Source organism: Otolemur garnettii, unplaced genomic scaffold, assembly GCF_000181295.1.
Source record: "Otolemur garnettii isolate 467f Iridium unplaced genomic scaffold, OtoGar3 scaffold00037, whole genome shotgun sequence".
Classification (NCBI taxonomy): Eukaryota; Metazoa; Chordata; class Mammalia; order Primates; family Galagidae; genus Otolemur; species Otolemur garnettii.
Window position 1 is genome coordinate 6,788,640 of NW_003852432.1, and position 22,712 is coordinate 6,811,351.

At 36.8% G+C, this 22,712-nt stretch overlaps 1 pseudogene; it reads right to left on the reverse strand.

Annotated features, from left to right (window-relative positions):
* Positions 1-16,743: 16,743 nt before the first annotated feature.
* The window catches only part of LOC100958809, a 53,488-nt pseudogene continuing 47,519 nt past the window's right edge, over positions 16,744-22,712 (reverse strand).

Sequence of the window (22,712 nt, forward strand, 5' to 3'; positions counted from 1 at the left end):
ATAAAAAGTAGCCAATGGTCCAGTACCAAAAACAGGGGGAAAAAACCAAACAAAATACAGACCTTTACTATCACTAGTTTGTCTTTCCTATCTGTAAACTTTGAAGTGGCTGCTATTTCTCTTCTTGGTTATTCACAAACATGTTATAAGAAGTCACATAAACATTAACTTAAGAAGTCTGAAAAGAAAACTTGAAAACCAGATTGTGCGAACTTACTTTCTACTGTTAGTTACTTAGAAAGAAAATGTTTATCATTCCTTCAATCAATCACTATAATCTTCATGATGAGATAAAAGAATGCTAGTGTCAAACTCTCAAAGAAAATCTACTTTAATGAATCCACTATCATCTGAAAAAGAGTAAAGCATAGCAGACTAAATGATGAGCCATATTGAATAACAATAGCAATTTTGAATAATTCTTTACCTCCACCTACAGAGATGGAAAGCTGGGGCATTTTGTACCACTTTTGGACTAAGGTTGGGTTCTAAAATGAGAAAAACTAATAAAATAACTCAGAATATGGAAAAGTAGGCAAAATTTTAATATATTAATAGCTTGACATATCCCTTTATGTGCTAGATTATATAAATTAAAAATTTCAGGCCTTAAGAATGAATCAACAGAACAGAAGAAAACATATTTAAAACTGACTATAATGCTTAATTTCATATATTGTAGTCTTTGAGATAATATTCTATAGTCCAAATATATTTAACATAATTTAAATTTTTATTCCACACGTTGGGGTTACACTGGTTTTCCTAATTGCTTATGTCATTTTGTTTGTTTGTTTGTGTTGAAACAGAGTCTCACCATGTTGCCCTTGGTACAGTGCCATGGTGTCACAGCTCACAGTAACCTGAAACTCTCGGTGCTTAAGTGAGTCTCTTGCCTCAGCCTCCCAAGTAGCTGGGTACAGGCATCTGCCACAACACCCAGCTATTTTTTGGTTGTAGTTATTATTGTTGATTGGTGGGCCCAGGCTGGGTTCAAACCCGCCAGCTCCAGTGGCACTCTAGCCACCAAGCTACAGGCACCGAGCTGTTTATGTCATTTGTTTACATCATTTATTCATATATGCATTCATTGAAGCATTCCTATGAAGTATTTTCATATTGATCTTATATTAATTTGTATAGAGGAGAGGTAGTTTAAAATATATATGTATATAAAATATCATATATATATATATAAGAAGGCACAGCTTGTATATTAAAGGCAAATATAATTTAAAGGCAGATGATTGAATAAATCGAAAATAGACATAACATACTTGAAACTATTAAAACAATTTATTATTCAAAAAAACTTACTCTTCAACTTATATTAATATGTGCATATGAATATACATTAAACTATATATTTACATATCAATTTTCATTTTATTTATTTTAAAAACAAATTTAATACAGTCTTTACAGAAGATGCTAGTTTTATTCTGACATTAAAAAATTAATTAGTTGCAATGTGAGGATGTTCAGCGCGCCCCCTGGGTGAAGGTCTCAACTACAACTTGAACTTTACCTTAGTATTGAAAACAATGCAACCTAAACATTTGTACCCTCATATTGATCTGAAATTTAGGAAGAATTAATTAGTTAGACTGCCTTTTTGTCAGTACCTAAAACCCAATCTGTTCGTTCGTGGGTGGAACATGTTATGATTTTAATATGTCATGCACTGACCAGCTGTTAATTTATGTTAAGCCAGGTATATTTGTTCAAAAGAGCAAATTATTCAGAGAGCCATCAAAACAGTTCCTACTGGTTCCAATAAAATTCTATTCTAGTGCTTTCTGTTAATTGCCCTGACTTTATACAATTACAACAGATGTACTTCACAGCCGAAAGAAAAAATTCAAGCATTCCATTTTAATAGCAATTTTCAAACAACCAAAAAGGGCATAATAGAATTTAAAAGTAAGGTTGTATGAAATTTATATATTAGTCTTTGTGGGTCAGACGTAATATTTTAGAGTATATTAGCAGAAATAAATACTTTCTAAAGCTTTTGATGAAAGAAAAGGAAGAGATATTTTTAAATTGGTAAGTTATCTGTAGCCCCATGTTTTAAACTGCGTTATAATCTCTTAGCTCATAGATTTGTTATTCTGTTAGTACCCCATGTTTATTCTAGCTACATATTTTGTCAAAGTTCTTGTTCTATGCTGGGGGGAAAGAGCACCTCCAGTGCAACCCAACATTTTTATATTAGAGAGTGACTAATTATGGTCTTCTCTTCTTGTTCACACTTTTCACTAGGGAGATGAAATGTTTTGCAAATTTAGAACCCATGGGCCATCTGGCTTTTGTGTTCATAATTCATGCACTGAAAGGCAAAGCAGTTACATAATTAAAAGGAACTACTTTGGAATCAGATAGGCTATGTGAATAAGAGCTAATTCCTTACCATCTCCAGGCTTCAGTTTTCTCATCTGTAAAATGAGGATAACAATACTTTCCTACAAACTTTGATGTGGATTAAATAAGTATAGACAGCCGTTAGCTTAAAGATACTATATATATTCTTATGACCTTGAACATAAACTTTTAATTGGCTAAGTTTTACCTATGTAGAAAGAAAATGTAATAATAATCAAAATCAGTCCTTATGAAAAGAGAATTTTTGAGAGGGCTAATATTTTTATGAATTGATGATAATTATCATATAGGGACAATGAGAGGTATAAGTGCTATGAAACACAGAGAAAGGGATTTCCAATTTTATCCCAGAGTCAATAAGACGCATAAGGAAATATAGAGATGTTTCAACTAAAAAGAAAAAATGACTTGCAAAATGTACTTCACTGACCAAATATTCGGTAATGTAGGCACCAAAATAATAGAAGAGACTTGTATGCCCCAGATTTTAAACTATAGAAGCTGGAAATGGACAGAGCTTTCTATAAGAGTAAGACATTATGGGGTTGTAGTTTTACATATTACACTTTAAAAGAATGTTTCCATACAGTGAACTCTGGTCCTCTTATTCAGTGTGCTTGTTGTCCCAGGTCCCCCCTCAGATCTGGGCTCTACGTAAGTCAGTGTTTTTGTCCATCCCCTCAGTCACAGAGCACCCTTCCTCCTGGGTGATCATAGCAGTACTGCTGATGGTGAAGGCCGTCTTCTGACTGCCAAGCACCACTGCCTAACATGATCCTCATATATGGGGTCTGACAACTAACTTGGCCAACCTGCCACCACACGTGCTTGTGTTGGAAGCATTGTACAAACAAGATTTCATAACCTTGGCACATCAGCGTCTCACAGCTGTGTCCATGCTGACGTGCAGCAGTGTCTTGCTGAGTGGTGTTATTGCGTGTTTTTGTGTGCCATATAACAATGGTTCAGAGGGTCCTTTCAGAAAAGGAGTTCCATAATTGGTTTGAAAGGTGGACTAGGGACTGCCCCTGCTGCATAGCTTCCCAAGGGGAGTACTTTAAAGGTGACCATAGTAATATTCATCAATGAGGTATGTAGCACTTTTACCAGGATGAGTTTGAAAACTTAATTGACAAACGTCCTAGTTTCCCAGGTGAGAAGTCTGCTTTAGACCACATAAAACATAAAAAATGGACTGGAAAGTTCCTATGAATTGCTTAGTATTTGCAGCTATATTGACTGCTAGCTCTATAGGCAAGCTAGCACTGTCTGATAAATAGGTAATGTGAATTACATATATAATTTCAAATTTTCTGGTAATCTCATTTTTTAAAACTAAAAATATATATAAATATATGTTATATATTATGTATAGTTTAAAATTAGCATATATCAACCTAATAGACTATTCAATTAATTTTAAAAGTATATATTTTAACACAACATATCTAAAATATTATTTCAACGTGTCATTATCATAAAATTTACTGAAATGTTTCATTTTCGATTTCATCCTAGGCAAGAATTTTGTAGACATCTCACAAGTCAGCTCAGAGCAGAGACATGCAGGTGCCTAGCAGTTTCCCTTGGCTGGTGATTTCCATATTGAGTAGCACAGATAAAGACTTGTAGCTGGATCTGGAAGAAACAAGCAGAGAATTCACCACAGTCAAGACTTGGGGTGAATGTGACTAATCTAATTTAAGCAAAAAATTGGTTACATGGAGAAAAATATCCTTATTCTAGAATTCATGATTGGTGCTGTTTTTTATTTTAAAACAATTTTCTACAATATAAGTACTGAGCAAGTGATATTTAATCTAACACATGACAGTTCACTTTTCTGCATGTGAAAATGTGACCACCTAGAGATTCATAGCATAGGACTGAATATCATCAAACATCAAAGTGATTTCTAGTTAAAGTTTTTTAAAAAAGAAAATCCATATCTTAAACTGGAGAAGATTTAGAGAAACAGCTATATTTAAATATTGAAAAGAAAGTCAAGTGTGCTGGCTCAACCCTGTGCTCCTAGCATTTTGGGAGGCTGAGGCAGTTGGATTGCTTGAGCTCAGGATTTCAAAACCAGCCTGGACAAGAGCTAGAGCTCATCTCTACAAAAAAATAGAAAAACTAGCCAGATGTGGTGGCAGGCACCTGTAGTCCCACTCCTGGGGAGGCTGAGGCAAGAGCAAGGATGAGCTCAAGACTTTTAGGTTGCTGTGAGCTATGATGATGCCATAGCACTCTACCCATGGTGACAGAGTGAGACTCTGTCTAAATAAATGAATGAATGAATGAATGAATAAATAAACAGATTCTCAGAGGATGCTCAACACAAATGCCCTTTGTTCAATCAAAACCTTAGCATTTTAATTTTATATTGAAAATTTTCTATTAATAACCCCTTTGCTAATGGCAGAATCTTGTGTCTTCTCAGAATGCACTTTCTATATTTCCATCCATACTGAGAAAAGTCTAAAATAACCCATTCCCTCATTCTCTAATTGTGATTCTTGTATCTCAGTCTCATTCTGGAAAGAATCCCCCAACTAAATGTTAGGAAGTCATTAAGAATTCATCTCCATTCAATCTTTGGATTTCTGCCAAGATTGCTAACACACTGTCAAACAGCTCTGAGCTGTTTGTACATCTGAGCTGAACTGAACAGATGTACTTACATGGAGTCTTTACTTCCTATTACAGATTCCGAGTTATCTGACTTCCTATCAGATTTAATTTTGTTGACTTCATTACTGAAAGCAATAAGAAAAAAATGCATAATTATATAGAAAAAATATCTAATCAAGTTAGCAATGTAGATATTTCATTTTTCAATAGTTATCCTGGCCATGATTTACAATTTTTTATCAGCTGATTATTGAATTTTTCAATAAAATTGTTTCTATCTCTTGTGAAATTAGTTGCCTCTGTGATTTTCTGAGTAAGCATCAAAAACATGGAGGTATTTAATATAGTAAATAAAACAATTTTGGTGCTTTTATTTTATATCTTTATCATTAATATGTATGACATAAGAGAAAAATGGACAAAGTTAATATGTTTGCATAATATCAATGATTAAGATATAAAAAGGGAGGTTTTTGTTTTTCATTTCTTTTTTTTTGAGACAGAGTCTCACTATGTCTCCCTTGGTAGAGTGCCAAGGCATCACAGCTCACAGCAACCTCAAACTCTTGAGTTTAAGTAATTAGCCTCCCAAGCAGCTGGAACCACTGGTACCCACCCCAATGCCTGGGCAATTTTTTTTGTTATTGTTGTGGTTGTCACTGTTGTTTAGCTGGCCCAGGCCGAGTTCAAATCTACCAGCCTTCAGCCTCGGTGGATGTGGCTGGTGCCATAACCACTGTGCTATGGGCACCTGGCCTAAAAAGGGAGGTTTTGCATTATGAGCAGTCTCTGTGCTTTCCAGAGTTTTGAAGAATTGTACCTATGAATGTTGTATTTTAGCAGTAATGAACCCTAAAGTCATTTCCATTTTCTAAAAACATAAATTGTACTGTCAAGTGGTGCTGGTGCTGTGGGTCTATCAAGTCACGCACATAATAATAGTTCATCTATGGGCAAGTGACAGTTTGCCTTTGGGAACTGTTTAGGGTAAAAAAGACACACTTTTTAAAAGGTATTATCTAATCTGTTTAATCCTGTAAAGTCTTAACAGAGAAATATCTTGAATGAATGTTAAAGGATCATAAATATACCATATACAATGTTTTTTACTTTTGAGGACTCCAGAAAGTAAAGCAATGTCTTAGTGATAAGGGGATAACTTGTGTATTAAGTAAATGTTTTGAATGAATACTAACATGCTTCTTTTGAATAATCCCTTTTACCTTCATTTGTCAAGACAAAAGAAAGATGTATAGGGCGGTGCCTATGGCTCAAAAGAGTAGGGTGCTGGCCCCATATACTGGAGGTGGCAGGTTCAAACCTGGCCCCAGCCAAAAACAAAAGAAAGATGTATACCTTGTACATTTTTCTACCATATCAGACCCTAGAGAGTGGATACTCATCTCTAGTTGCCTGAATACACTGGAGAAGAGATTGAAGAAATTGAACAGCTCACTTTCAGCAACACTTTTTTTGTGGTTCTTTTAAAAAGAGAAAAAAAAAAAAGCCATTGGATAAAAAAATAAAATAACAAAAACCAGAGATAGTTAAAACACCCAACCAAAATGGAAATAAAGAAATATACATATATGTGTGTTTGTGTATACATTAAAGGAAAAAATCTACATATATATACTTTTATAGATTATATAATACATACATATAGATACATACATATATGTACCACATTTATACACACACAAACACACACTTGCATATATATATTAAAAAATCCTCTCTGCAAAAGCGTAAATGCGTCAGGGCCAAGTCAAGCGCTTTATGCCTTGCAAGTTACCTTTGATGTAGACTACTTGGAAAATTACTGTTTCCTTCTCTTGTGTGACTTCCATGAAATCAGCATTCAGCAAGCCTGGCTTCCTGGCAAACAACGGAACATTCAGCTCGCATGTAAGGAAAGGACCCCACCAATGAGAAAGGAGGGCACAGAGTGGGAAAAGTGACAACTCGGGTACAAAGGAGCAAAGAACGGTGATTCAGAAGGAGGCTGGGAGAGCGAAGCCTGCCTCCATGCCTGCCACAGGATAGATTCCACAACTGGCACTTACTTGGCAGATAACCACCAGGGCACTGGCCTTGGCAGCTTCTCAGAGGTAACCCTTATGTGAAGAGGAACTGTTCTCCAACAATGTCTGCAATATGGTTGCCACAGAAATCCTTTTCCTCACCCCCAGGAAAAAGGGGAAAACACATGGAAAAGCATATTTTATTTTTCCATGACCCTTTGACTCCTCATGGAGGATATCCATGGCTCACTGTGGAAAATTTCCTATATGCCCTTTCATGGTCTTCAAGGACATGCAAACAACATTGAATTATAGGACATGGCAACCATGGCTTTTATTAGGTCCTTCCAATTCAGAGCCATAGGATAACTAGTTTTCCCTAGTAACCTTTGTGCGAGTAATTCTATTAGTCAGTCTCATTCCCAGTGGGGCAGTCTTTACCTGGAACGTTGCCTTCTTCCTAGGGATCCTTCTTTCATCCACATGTCACATCATAAAAGTGGTTGTGATGGTGGCTCTCTTGCGTCTAGTATGCGACCATTTATTGTCTGTAATTTATTATTCTTGGAAGGGGTGCCAATGTATATATCATATCTTATATTTGAGGAAATGAATGCTTTTATTTAAGAGAGCAGGAGGGAACTTTATGCTTTTGGAATATAAAACATTAATTCAAAGCAAAATGGCAAAAATGAGGATCTCATATTGGTTTTGATGAATATGGAAAGACTAGAATTGATCTCAATTCTGGGAAAAATATATATTTGAAGATTTTTTCCTCTGTGCACGTGTAGAAGGCTGCCAGCTGAGACCAGTAGTCCATTCAGAAATTTCAAGCCACAGCTCCTCTGGGAATAATGTGCTATTGTGCTTCAGAGTCAGAAGGGCTTTTTCCCTTACAGCTGGCATCAGGCTTAGTGATGAATCACTTGCCTCTTCATGGTTTGGCTCCTCTCGTTCTGTTGGAAATTACTGGCCACATCTGATGGCTCCATGGGACTGGTATAAGCAAAAAATACTTAACAATTACTCTAGCATAACACAACATGGAAAAAAAAGGTAGTAGTTTTGCCTAATGTCTGTAGCTAACCTGTTGGTTATGTATGCTTAGGAGTGGAAATTTAGTTTCCTATTTTGTACCTCCAATATAATTGTCTTTACCCCTAACGTGAAAAATAGTTCTCATTGAACAAACAAATAATTTTAGGTCAGGCTAAACACAGCTCCATTTTAGAAGGATATTTGAATAATAAAACAATATTTCCTTATATGTCCACTTCTATATATACATACATCACTTCATATAAAAGTCACTGGAAATAAGAAGGTGAAAAAGTTCCTCGGTCAGAGCAGTCAGGAGGTAAAAGGTGAGTCAGAAGAGCAGATAGATGAAAGAGGGTTCCTCACTTGGGAACCAGTAAGAAGAGCAGATAGATGAAAGAGGGTTCCTCACTTGGGAACCAGTAAGAAGAGCAGATAGATGAAAGAGGGTTCCTCACTTGGGAACCTGGTCTCTGCTTTTAGTTGTTAATAGAGTACAATGGTAGGGCTGAGAATAAAATATAATTAACCACTAAACAGATTGAACCTTTACTGTATGCAAAGAATAGTAATAAGCTGTGAAGGGAAAGGAAGAAGTATAATTCATAATTTCCATTTATTAAAACAAGTTTATACTCTGGTTGGAAAAGTATTGTTTCATTATTGATTATTCAAAAACATGGAGTAAACATCTATTATGTACTAGGATCAGTTCCTCTTCTTTGCACTCAAAGATCTTCTCTCCAGGCTAGACATTTCAGTTCTTTCAACTACTCCTTTACAAAATGGTTGCATTGAACCTTTCCACTCCCTGATCTATCAATGTTGCCCTTAAAGTTGATGTAAGATTTGTACGCTGAGGGAAGCAGCTCTGTGACAGTTGGAGTGTGGCCATTACTTTTGGTGGTAAAATTCATTAGTTGAAAGAACCAGTGCAAGAAAAAGCCTTTTGGGGGACCATTTGATAAAAAATAATACAACTTTTTAGTTACACAGCAAGTTCATGTGTATTGTAGAATAAAATAGAAATGAGAAGCAAAAAAGGGGGAGGGAGAAGAAAAAAAAATAGAAGAAAAAATATTATGATACAGAATTCCACATTGTCAAATTGCAATTTTTAAATATAGAATTATCATTCTGCCAATTATTTTGGAGACATGTATTTATTAACTTCTGTGTGCAGAAGCTGCATGACCTCAGCTTTGGGGTTCTCTACTCTTTCCTGTGGTTTCTACATTTGCGAGTGGTGCCTACCTTTACCTTTTCTCAATCCATCAGCTGCCGCTTGTGCCCCTTCTGCTACCTTTGGCCAGTTAAGGTACTACTTCTCCCAGATAGAGACAGAGGCTGCTGCCTCTAGCAACCTGCCGCTCAGAGCTCCTTGGTGCTGCTGGCTCCTGCCCCAGTGCCATTTACCTGAAGCCCTTACATTAGGCCTCTTGACAGGTGTTCTATCTTCATCAGGGTGGCACCACAGCCACTTCTTTCCAGAATTTGGTGGCTTTTCTCTCCACAGTATATGCTACCTGTATAGCTATCGAAATCATCTGGCCATGAAAAAATTTTGTGAGGGGGGAAAGAGTTGAACTCATGGCCATTGCAAAGGGGTCTTCAGTGACTGATATGTGACTCCATTATCAGTTCTAATTAGTATCAATTTGAAACCCAAACCACCCTTCTAGAAGAGATTGACCTTGCCTTTTCCTGTGATCACTATCTGGCCTCAGGTCTTCCCATTTCCTTGACTTTCAAGACCGCTACTAAAGGCATTGGCTTTGGAGGCCACCTTGAGATTTCTATCTCACTCCCTGAAGAATAGGAGTCTGTAGCTTGTTGGAGACTCAGATGACTCTGACTTACCTGGTTGCTGGAGTTGGTCAGAGAACACATCAGCATCCTTCATACTCATCTTCATAGTAACTTATAGATTACCCTCAGTCCACCCCACTCTATCATTAGGACACTTAGGAGCATCATAATAACCTAAAGTCCCCTGTAGATGGGCAAAGATAGACAAGAATTCTGTCTACTATGACAAAATACCTGAGACAGAGTAACTATAAATAATAGAGCTTTATTTCTCACAGTCTGAGGGCTGGAAAGTCCAAGGTTGAGTGTCCCACATCTGGTGATGGTTTTCCTGCTGTGCCATCTATGGCAGAAGGGGGAGGGGCAAGAAAGCAAAGGAGAGGAATGTAAAGGGGTCAAATTCATTCTTTTATCAGGAAACACTCTTGAGATAATGAACTGTAATAATGACATTAATTCATCCATAATGGCAAAGTCCTTGTGACCCAATCAATACTTAAAGGTCTCATTTTTTTCTTTCTTTTTTTTTTTTTTTTGCAGTTTTTGGCTGGGGCTGGGTTTAAACCCACCATCTCGGGCATATGGGGCTGGCACCCTACTCCTTTGACCCACAGATGTTGCCCCTTCATTTCTTAATATTGTTATAGTGGGGTTGATGTTTCCAACACATGAACTTTGGGGGACACAGTCAAACCACCCCAGAGCTAAAAATAAAAAATAAAAAAATAGGGCTGCACACAGAGGCTCAAATAGTAGTTTGGGAACCTGGATTTGCTCTGCAAGTCTGAGCTTTTCTTCTCTGTTAGCTTCATGTTTGGACATACTCATCACACCAGCAGAAAGATGGCTGCTGTGTGGGTTAAGCCAGCTTCCTTTCATTTTCATTATGCATGTAGGTATGTATTTATGTATTGAGCCTCCTTTTTAGATTCAAATTTGGGGAGAAATAATATCTCTCTTCTAGACTCAGAAAGTTCATATTAGGTTCAAATCAGTACAATGACAATTCCTGAACCAATCATTTTGACCAAGGAATGAAACATACTGACTGACTTGGGCTGGGATCACATGCCAACTCTTAGTGATGAAAATGAAGTTGGTCCTAAAAGGAACTAGATAACTTTTACTTTAAACAATGGGAAATAAATGCTGGATTGCTCAAACCCAACATGGCACTGTCTTGTAATATACTCATAAAAACACAGATGAGTAGGATAGAGTCAGAGCATACCTTAAAAAATGTCCCATATGCATACACATGGAATTCTGAGACAACTTGTTACATACATGCTTTTATTTTTCAAAGAAAGAGTTCATCATAAATAGATACACTCTGTTATAAGCCTGTGGGTTTTTCCTTTCAGCAATATATCATGACCATCTTTCCACATGAATATATATATAAACGTTTTTTGGTTTTATTGAAATCTGTTGTTAAGAGTTGTCACAATTTATTTAAACATATGCTCAACTTAGTGTTGAATATTATTTCAATTTTAAGTGATGTAACTATTTTAGCAATAATTTTTTGCAGCTGATACTTAGGAATATATTTTCATTGACTCCTTAGAATGAACTATCAGAAGTGTCAGTTTGTGATTAAAAGGTATGATTTTCTTAAGGCTCTTAATGCATAATGACATTACAGTGTGTGCATGTGTGTCCTCTTTCTCTTGTCCCCCCCATTCATATGACACCATTGGCTTGTACTAAATTTGACATTACCATTGATTTTTCCCATACATAAACTGTTGCCAAACTAGGTATTTTTAATCCTTATTCTACTACTAAAGTAACCATAAACTTTAAACCCTTGAGACTTTTTTAAGCTCTTGATTCTTCAGCATACCATTCTCGTCACCCAATCCAAGTTTGTGTTATCTGTAAATTCCATAACTAGGTCTTCAATATCCTTACCCAATTCTCTTGTGTAATGTTTTAACTGTGCAAAACCAAAACAAGGTCTTGCTGCAGTCTACTGAAGTCTCCTTATATGCTGATATAAAATTCTTAGAACTGTAGAAAATTTTAATTTTAGAGTAGAAAATCAGCTCAGATTATATGTCCAACTACATAATTTTTTTAAAAAAATTATAAAACAGGGGCAGCGCCTGTGGCTTAAAGGAATAGAGCACCGCATCAGCCCCATATGCCAGAGGTGGCGGGTTCAAACCCAGCCCTGGCCAAAAACTTCAAAAAAATAAATAAATAAAAAATTATAAAACAGGCCCAGATAAATTTAGTAATGCTTACAGTATTAAGTGGCTAGGATGATAAAACAGCATACTGTTAGTTACATTCCATTTTAATTCCACAATCACATTCTTCCTCATTGTCCAAATACTGTTTTTACAGGATTAAATCATTGGAGGTTCATTAATCACATATTTCCTTGAAATGAAGAAGCTTTATGCCAGTGACATTTCCTTAAAGTTACTATGGCATACTTCATTTTTCAGTGTTCTTATGGTTACTGTTCTGTTTATTTGTCCAACCTACTTTTCTCTCACTATGCTATGATTATAACTAAAGCTTTCAGGGATATATACTGTCCTTCCTAGGTTGAAGATTATTCTCCTTTCTGAATACCAGAAACAAGATTAAGTTGGGTAAAAACTTTTCATTCACTGAGAAGTCAGAACACTGTCTCCTGGAGAGATGGAATGACGTTCCTCAGAGTAGTGTTGCGTCAGTTGCCTTTCTGTGTCATTCATGGACATGACATCATCTTTGCTGTGACTCTTTCTCTTTCTTTTTATTTTGAATACATCTTTAAAGTTACTTCTGTTCTCTGGCATTTTTGAGCCTTATCTCACTCAACGAGGACCTTAATCCTCCTGACACTGCTCATACAAATTCAGACCCATCTTCCGGCTTACTCTTAGTCCTATGCCCTACATTCCACGCTTTGCCTAGTCCCTTTTAGAAGATTTCTTCAGTTGCCTTCATCCTTACAAATTTAAAGCATTTTAAAATGATTACTTGTTAGGATTCATCCGCCCAGCCAGGCCATTCTAGACTGCTCCTACTGTCAGAAGGCACATCCCTTTCACCCATGTTTATGTGTGAGATATAGCATGTTTCTCTCTAAGAATTTGCAGTATCGTTTCCCAAACTCAGGCAGAATTTTCCTTCCATGCTTCACTGTTACCAAGTTTCATACAACATTATAGATTTTACTCCACACTGTTGCTATTTCCACATTAAACTTAGATAGAGAATCTTCCTTTCTATGACAGGACTCACAGCTCAGGAAGAGTTCTTTCCCATTTCTGATGTTTTTCAGCAAGGCCTGTTACGAGGTGTATAAATCCTTGTAACTCAGCACCTCAGTATTGCAAATCTACTTGGGTGCTGACATAGCTACATTCTCCACAGTCAATCTTATTAATAATAAAGACTTTTTCCCTCTTTTTCTGTTTGCATTCTTTCTGTCTAGCTCTTCTCTCTTCTAGTTCGGGGAGGGAAAGTGGGTTTTGCTTCTTGAACTCTATCAAAGCCCAGAGCTCAAAACTATATCTGCAAACACGGACTATAACCCCTGGGCCTGTGGTTAAAGTATGTAAACCTGTTAGCCTCCACGGTGAAGTCCCCTAAACATGGTTCTTTCTAGGGCTGGGATGAATTCACTGAAAATAAGACATTCTGTGGCAGTAAACTGAGGAAAGGTGATTCTGTTTAATGAAGAAAAGATGACATGGAGTTAACAAATGCAATAAAGGGGAAAGAAATGGATGGAAAATGAGAGGTGATATATAAAGTGGCAAATACAGAAATCATGCAATTAGTTCCTCAAATAGCTTCAGATATATTACAATTTGCACATGTAAAGACTTTGATGGTAAAAGTTTTAAAATGCCAGCCTCTATGGGTCTGTGTTTCTCTCTCTACTTGAACACTCAGATGCGTTGTAAGCACCCCAAAGATTAAGAACTGTAGTCTAAGCAGATTGGAAAGGAATAAGATCCGACATCTGTAGCCAGGAGATGAGTGTTAGATAAGAAGTAAATCTTCTCTGACACCAGTTGAAACAATGAGAAGATAGACCCACGTTTAGTAAATGGTTGAGTAGAAAGGGCATATAAGGAGAAAGACGGGAAGAACTTGCAGTACGCGATGCTGCCTGGTAGATTTACCTACTTTTCATTTAGAGACATAAATAATTTTCTGTGTGTGTTAGTCCCTGTTTTTGTTCTTTGCTTTTGTTCTGTGATTGAATTCTCGACAGTGACTCTATATTGTCAACATTAATTATTATCCACTTTTGGTCTTGAGAAAACTGAGGCTCCTAGAAATGGAATTACATGTCAGGATGACACATTAAAGTAGTGCTGGAGCCGGAGCCTGGCTCTGGGGCCATCTTCCACCAGATCGCCAGCTTCTTTAGCATTGGGCAGGAGCCCACCAACTTTTTCTGTAAAGGCCAGAGAGTAAAGAAGTTAGGTTTTGTGGACAACTGGTCAACTTCACCACTGTATGCGAAAGCAGCCCTGTATGGCATATAAATGGATGGCAGGCCTAGTTCCAGGAAAATTAATGTGTGGATGCCAAAATTGGAACTTCATGTAATTGTCACATCACAAAATATTGTTCTGCTTTTGACACTTCTTCAACCATTTAAAAGTGTAAAAACCATTCTTACCTTGCAGGTGGTATAAAAACAGTTGGTGAGACAGATGTGACCTACAAGCCATGGTTTGCCAACTCCTGGCATCAGGCACTGCTTGTCAAACTCACGCGTTTCATTACATCTTTCCAAATGTAGGACCTGAGATTACCCAATCTGTGGGAAAGCAAAGCCTTACAGTGTGAAGTCAAGTCTTAAGTGATCATTGCTATGCAGAGGAAAAACATGTCTTTGGGTTAGTTTTAATTTTTTAGTCTATGCTCTTAGACTGGAAAAGGGAAAAGTAGGCTATAAGCAGAACTATGCTGACTATCATCTATTTTTCTTTCCAGATTCATTTTCCATGCTGTTCTGAGGCTGGGGAGGCTTGTTCTTCAGCTTTTAGTTGGAGTTGACTAGTGGGGAACAGCAGGATGGGATGGGAGGGAGGGAGAGGGAGCAGCTAGGGATTTCCTTGGTCTGCTTCTGCCCTGAAAGGTCCCTGCAGGTTGGATGTTTGTCATAAGGTGTCAGCTCTTTATTGTGTGCCCCTCTTTGCAGGCCACCTTCTCCCACTTATCCTTTCCACTTATAGTCTGGGGCTGTCCTATTCATTAGTCATGAGGTCCTGCACTGTTCCCCATGTTATATCACACCTTTCTCAGATCCGTATGTAGAGTTCTTAATCTCTTCCCATATTACACAATATGAATTTGTTCTCTGGTTCCTGTTAGGACCTTCTTATACAGAGGACTGTGATAGGGTTTAGCAATATCTGTTTATGAGGCTTCTCCAGATTATCTCATTCTCTGCAGGAAAAAAATAAATTCTCTCCTATGTTTCCACATTGTATACTATATATGCAGGGTATACACAAAGTTTGTGTGCAATTTAAAACAGACAAGTATTTTATTATATTAAAAGTGTAATACTCAGGCAGTGTCTGTGGCTCAGTGAGTAGAGCCCCCGCCCCATATACTGAGGGTGGCGGGTTTGAACCCAGCCCCAGCCAAACTGCAACAAAAAAATAGCCGAGTGTTGTGGTGGGTGCCTGTAGTCCTGGCTACTCAGGAGGCTGAAGCAAGAGAATCGCCTAAGCCCAAGAGCTGGAGGTTGCTGTGAGCTGTCACATGGCACACAGCACTCTACTGAGGGTGACACAATGAGATTCTGTTTCAAAAATAAAAAAAAGTGTAGTACTCAAGTCATGTTTGACTTCTGCAACCTCAAGAGGTAGACTTGTATTTACCTTTTATTATCAGTATATATTGAGTATTACACTTTTAATAGAGTTTTTCCTTTCTTAAAATGTGTATATATTTTTGGCATTCTCTGTATGTATGTGTATAAAAGATTTATATATTTTTTTGTTTGTTTTGTTTTTGAGACAGAGACTTGCTTTGTCACCTGGGCGGGAGTGCAGTGGCATTGTCATAGCTTACTGTAGCCTCAAACTCCTGGTCTCAGGTGGGCTTCCTGCCTTAGCCTCCCAAGTAGACAGGACTACAGGCACATACCACCATGCCTGGCCAAACTCCTGGCTAAGTTTTATTTATTTATTTTTATTTTTAGTAGAGACAGGGTCTTATGCGTGCTCAGGCTGGTCTCAAACCCCTGACCTCAAGTGATTCTCTTACCTGGCCTCCTGGAGTGCCCTATTTTAACAGCTTTACTGAGGTTTTACTTATATACAATAAACTGTGCATATTTAAACTACACATTTTGATGTGTTGTGATATATGTATATACCCTTGAAAACACTGCAACAATCAAGATAATGAATGTATTCTTTCATCACCCCAGAACTTTCCTCATGCCCCTTGGCAATCCTTCCTGACTATCTTCCCTGCCCCTTGTTCCCATTCGCAAGCTATTGCTGGTCTTTCTGTCAAGCATTGGATCAGTGAGTGCTGACTGCCTGCATGTGACCTCATAACTGTCTGCCTCTGTTTAGTCCTTAAGTTCTCCAGGGGATCTGGAGAATTGGATCTGGAGAGTTGCCATTGCAACCCCCTATAATGTAGCATAATTCCTCTCGTACAGAAGGAACAGAAGGAACTTGATTACAGAAAGAAGAGAGAAAACGTGGGATGGCAAGGAGCCTCCATTCAGAGGTCTATTTTCCTTTTGGCAATAAAACGTCTTAAATTCCTTTTGTGGACAGTGTTGAATCAACTGCTCACAGTTGATGACTGTCAATAAGACTGGCCTTCAGTCAGAAAATGAAGATGCTCTTTTATAAGGAATCTAATGTCCTTCATTCTCCTCATCCCCTGTGTCTGTAGACTTCTGAAATCTATCTTCATCTACTATAGTTATAAATGATGCATTCAATACCGGCTTCTCACTGTCAAAGTCGGCGGCGGGAAGAGGAGAAGAGATTCCTGAGGAGGAGTGATGAGGTTAGACAGTGTGGAAGTTCAGAGCCAGAGCAGGAAGAGTCTCATCCGAGGAGTTGGAAGGACTATGAAGGCTCTAATGAATGTTAACTCGATTCCCTCCCAGTGGGTTTCTGAACTACAAGAGCTGGCTAGATTCTGCAGGACAGAACATGCCTTGAGGAGAAAGCAGCTTTGGCTTCAGGTAGCAGTGAGTATAAAGAATTGATTTGGGTAATGGGATGAAAACCCTGTAATAGAATCCTCTTCCCATATTCTCTTTGCTCATGGATTTTTTAAATGCATTTTGGATCCCTGAGTTTATCCTGGGACGGAGAGAGACAAGACAGCCCTAAATAGAATTTTTAAAAGTTAAAACATTCTAACAGGTTCTAGAAATGCTTCATGGTCTCTTAGAGTTGGGACAGAGTTGGTACTGATTATTTTCATTTTCACTCCACTGAGTTTCATAGAGAAACCCAGGCTGACTGGGACAGCTGCCAGTTTACTCCCAAAGGGCCCTGATATTGAAGAAGTATTTGTCACTGAATGCCGGGTTATAGATTTTCAACCATACTGTCCCCATTTTTTAAAATAATTGAACTGATATAATACTTTACCCAAGGATTAAACTTGGGAGTTGGTCTCAACTACTATACCTATATAACCGGTTGTAAAGTTCCCATCTACTGCCATTTTAGTAAGAGTTTGTTTTGTTTTATTTTGTTTGTAGAATCAGAAATAGATATTGCATTTTCTTCTAAATCTATTTTTTTTTTTTATTTGAGAGACAGAGTCTCACTCCTCCACCCTGGCTAGAGTGTTCTGGTATCATCAAAGATCACTGCAACCTCAAAATCATGGGTTCAAGTGACTCTCCTGTCTCAGCTTCCTAAGTAGTTGGGACTTACAGGCAAGTGCCACCACACCAGACTATTTTTTTCTTTTTCTTTACTTTTCTCTTTTTATCTATTCTTTTTTTCTTTCTCTCTTTTTTTGAGAAAAAAAAAGACAGAGTCTAGTCTTGCTGCTTGGGACGGAGCACAGTGGTGTGAGCACAGCTTACTGCAACCTCACATTTCTGGGCTCAAGTGATCCTCCTACTACAGCCTCCCAAGTAGCTGGGACAACAGGAGTGCACCACCTCTCCTGGCTAATTTTCTATTTTTAGTAGAGACAAGGTTTCATTCACTCTTGCTCAGGCTGCTTTCCAACTGTTGAGCTCAAGTAATCCTCCTTTTTGGCCTCCCAGATTGCTAGGATTGCTTGTGTCAGCCACCGTGCTTGGCCTCTTCTGAATCTATTAAGATGATCATCTTTCTTACTGTTTTTAAAGCAATTTTGGAACTCTTTTTCTGGAATGGCCATCAGTGCTGTCATTGTATGAGGCATGACAATTAAGTTTGTGAACTCATCCTAGAAAGTGATTTGCAGGGTAGCTGAGGCACTGGTGTCAGAATATAGCTTCCCAAGGGAAGGACTTTAAAGATGCCCATACTGATATTCAGCAATGAAGTAGGCAGCACTTTTTCTAGGATGAGTGTATGAACGGAATTGTCTTACCTTGTATTCTCCCACTCAGTCAGTTGTCTCTACTATCTTGAATGTTTTCCTTGCTGTACAGAGAGGCTTTTTAACTTGATAGAATCCTATTTGTCCATTTTTGCTTTGGTTGCCTGTACTTTGGAGGTCTTACTGAAAAACATTTGGCCCAGACTAATTTCCTAGAACATTTCCCTGATGTTTTCTTCTAGTGGTTTTATAATTTCAGACCCTAGATTTAAGTAAAATCTACTTTTTGTGTGTGTGTGTGTGTGTGTATACTGAGAGATGGGGCTATAGATTCATTTTTCTTCATGTTGTTATCCTCTTTACTCAGTGTCATTTATTGAAGAAACTTTCCTATTGTATATTTTTCATGCTTTTGTGAAAATGAGCTGGCTATAAATTCGTGGATTTATATTTTGGTTTGCAATTTCGCTCCATTGTTCTATTTGTATGTCTTTATGCAGAACCATGATGATTCAGTTCCTATAGCTTCTTAATATATTTTGAAGTCAGGTAGAATAATGCCTCGAGCTTTATTTCATCAATATTTTCCTCAGGATTGTTTTGGATATTTAGGGTCTTTGTGTTTTCATATCAATTTTAAGATATTTTTATATTTCTGTGAAGAATGTCATTGATATTTTAACAGGCATTGCATTGAATCTGTAAGTGAGTGGTATTGTCATTTTAAAAATATTATTTTTCCAAACCATGAGCATGAAATATCTTTTGCTTTTGTGTATGATCTTCAATTTCTTTTTATCAATATTTTATGGTTTTCCTTATATAAATCTCTCATTTCTTTGGTTAAATTGATTCCTCAGTATTTTATATTCTTTGTAGCTCTTGTAAACGTCACTTGGTTCTTGATCTCATTTTCAGATTATTCGCTGTTGGCATATATGAACACGACTGATTTTTGTATGTTGATTGTGTATCCTGCAACCTCATTGAATACATTTAACAGTTTTCTGGGAAAGTCTTTAGATTTTTTTAGAAGTATAATGTCATTATCATCTGTGAATAAGGTTAATTTGACTTCTTCCTTCCACTTTGGATGCTCCTTACTTCCCTCTCTGGCAAGTATCCCAGGGTTATGGTGACTAAAAGTGGCAAGAATGTGCGTCCTTGTCTTGTTCTGGGAGAGGCATTCAACTTCTCCCCATTCAATACAATGTTAGCAGTGGATTTGTCATATTTTGCCTTTATTATTTTGAGGTATTTTTTTCTATACCTAACTTGATGAGGGTTTCGCCATAAAAGGATATTGAATTCTATTGAATGCTTTTTGACGGCTACTGAAATAATCATGTGGTATTTTTGTCATTTGCTCTGGTACTTTAATATATCATATTTATTTATTTGTATATACTGAAGCATCTTTGCATCCCTAGGATGAATCCCACTTGGTGATGGTGAATAACTTTTTAATGTGTTGTTGAAGTCAGTTTGCTAGCATTTTGTTGAGGATTTTGTGTCCGTGTTCATCAGTGAGATTGAGCCACAGTTTCCTTTTCATCATTGTTGTGTTCTTTCCTGGTTTTGATATCGGTGATTTGTTGGCCTCATAAAATGTGCTTGGAAGTAGTTCCTTCCTCTTTAATTTCTTTGAACAGTTCGAATAGACTTGGTATATTTAAATGTTTGGTAGAATTCATCAGTGAAACCATTAGGTCTTGGACTTTTATTTGAAGGGAGACTTTCTATTATAGCTTCAATGTTGAAGTTTTTATTTCATCATGGTTCAGTCTTGATAGGCTGTTTGTTTACAGGAATTTGTCCAATTCTAGATTTTCTGATTTTTTTGCTAATACTTGTGCATTATGTTCCATAGTGCTACTTTTTATTTCCCTGTTCTCACTTGTTATGACTTCATTTTCGTTTCTGATTTTGTTTCTTCTTTCTTTTTTGTTGCTAAATTAGTCTAACTAAAGGTTTGTTGACTTTCTTTACCTTTTCAAAAAAGCCAATTTTTCCTTTTATTGCTTATTTCATCTCCATTTCATTTATTTCTTCTTTAGCTTGTCTTATTTCTTTCTTTCTACTAACCAGTAGTTTTATTTTTTCCTGCTTTTTTTGTTCCTTGAGATGCATTGCTAGGTTGTGAATTTGAAGTCTCTCTACTTTTTGATATAGGTGTTTATTGCTATAAATTTTCTTCTTTGTACTACTTTTGTTGGATCTCACACATTCTGGGATGTTTATTTCTATTTTCATTCATTTTAATAATTTTTTTTTACTTTCCATCTTAATTGTCTTCTTTCCTTGATCATTTAGAAGCATATTGTTCAGTTTCCATGTGTTTGTGTAGTTTTCAAGGTTCATCTTGGTTTTGACATGTAGTTTCATTCCACTGTGGCCAGAAAAAGATATCTGCTGTAATTTTTACTTTTTGAATCTGTTCAGACTTACTTTGAAGACCAAGATATGGTCCATGTGATGATGAAAAAAATACGTATTCCGTAGCAATTGGATAAAGTGTTCTGTAAATATCAGTCAGGCTTATTTGGTTTAGTGTGTGGTTCAATTCTGATATTTCCTTGTTGATTTTCTGTCTGGATAATCTGTCTACTACTGTGATTGGGTGTTGATACTCCCTTTACATCTATAATTATTTGCTTTATATTCTTGAAAGGTCTGGTGTTGGGGGGCATAAATATTAATAAGTATTATATTCTCTTGCTGAATTGGCTCCCTTATCATCATATAGTGACCTTCTTAGTCAATTTTATAGTCTTTGATTTGCATTTTATCTGACATAAGTATAGTTACATATGCTGTTTTTTCATTTCCAGTTGCATGGACTATTTTGTCTGTCCCATTCACTTTCAGACTTCATGTGTCCTTATAGGTGAAATAGGCATCTTGTAGGGAACACAGTGGTGTCTTGTTTCTTTATCCATTCAATCACTGTATGCCTTTTCATTGAAGAAATGAGTAAATTTACATTCAATGTTATTATTGATAAATAAGAATTTACTACTGCAGTTTTATTACTTGTTTCCAGATCCATTTTTAACTCCTGTCTTCCTTAATTTCCTTCTTTCAGTTTTCCTTTCTGGTTAAGTAATTTTCTCTGGTGGTATATTTTCATTTGTTGCTTTTTATTTTTAGTGAATGTATTATAGGTTTTGCATTGCAGTTACTATAAGGCTTATAAAATTTTTTAACAACTATTAAAGAGATATTTTATCTCAGATGACAAAGGAATTAAAACAAAGCAAAAAACTTTACAAACCTCTTTATATTTTAACTCCTTCCCTTCCACATTTGACTTAGAGTATCTTAATTTATATATTTTATATTGACTATCTTTTAATAGGATGTTTTAGCTGTTCTTGTTTTTGATAGGTTTGTCTTGGGGCCTCATGCTAGAGTTCTGAGTAAATTGTACACCACTATTGCAATACTGGCCTACTCCGTGTTTGTCCATATGCTTAATTTTATTGTACTTGTTTTCTTAATTGCTTATTTGTTCTTTCAAATGGAAGAAATTCCTTTAGCAGTTCCCGTAAGATGGGTCCGGTCATGGCGATTTTGTCAGCTTTTGTTTGTCCATGAAAGATTTTATTTGTCCTTCATATTTTGAGAAGTTTCCTAAATATGCTGTCCTTGGATGGTCCTGTTTTCTTTTAGGACTTTGAAAATGTCCCACTCTCTCCTTGCCTAGAGGGTTTCCACTGAGAAGCCTGTTGCCAGACAAATTGGAGCTTCTTCATAGGTTATTTTCTTCTTTCTCTTGTTGTTTTTTGGATCTTCTTTTTTCTTGACCTTTGAAAGTGTGATTATTATGGGCCTTGGGGGAGACTTATTTGGAACAAATCTCTTTTGTGTCCTCTGACCTTCCTGTACCCGGATATATAACTCTTTCTCAAGTTTTAGAAAGTATTCTGTCATTATTTCTTTGAATATACTTTCTAACTGTTCTTGCTCATTTGCCTCTTAAACACCAGTAAGTCTTCGGTTTGCTCTTTAGAAGTAATTTCCTATATCTTATAAATGATCTGCATTCCTTTTCACTCCCGTTTCTTTTTTCTCCTCTGTGCATTTTCAATTACACAGCTGTCTTCAAGTTCACTGATTCTTTCCTCTGCTTGGTCCGTTTTGCTCTTAAGAGTCTCTAATGAATTTATCAGTTCAGCAAATGCATTTTCACCCTGCTATTTCTGGGATTTTAAGAAATTATTTTAATCTCTTTGTTAAATTTCTCTAATAAATTCCTGACTTATTTTCCTATGTTATCTTGGAGATCAGTGAGTTTCTATAAAACTGCTCTTTTGAATTCTTTTT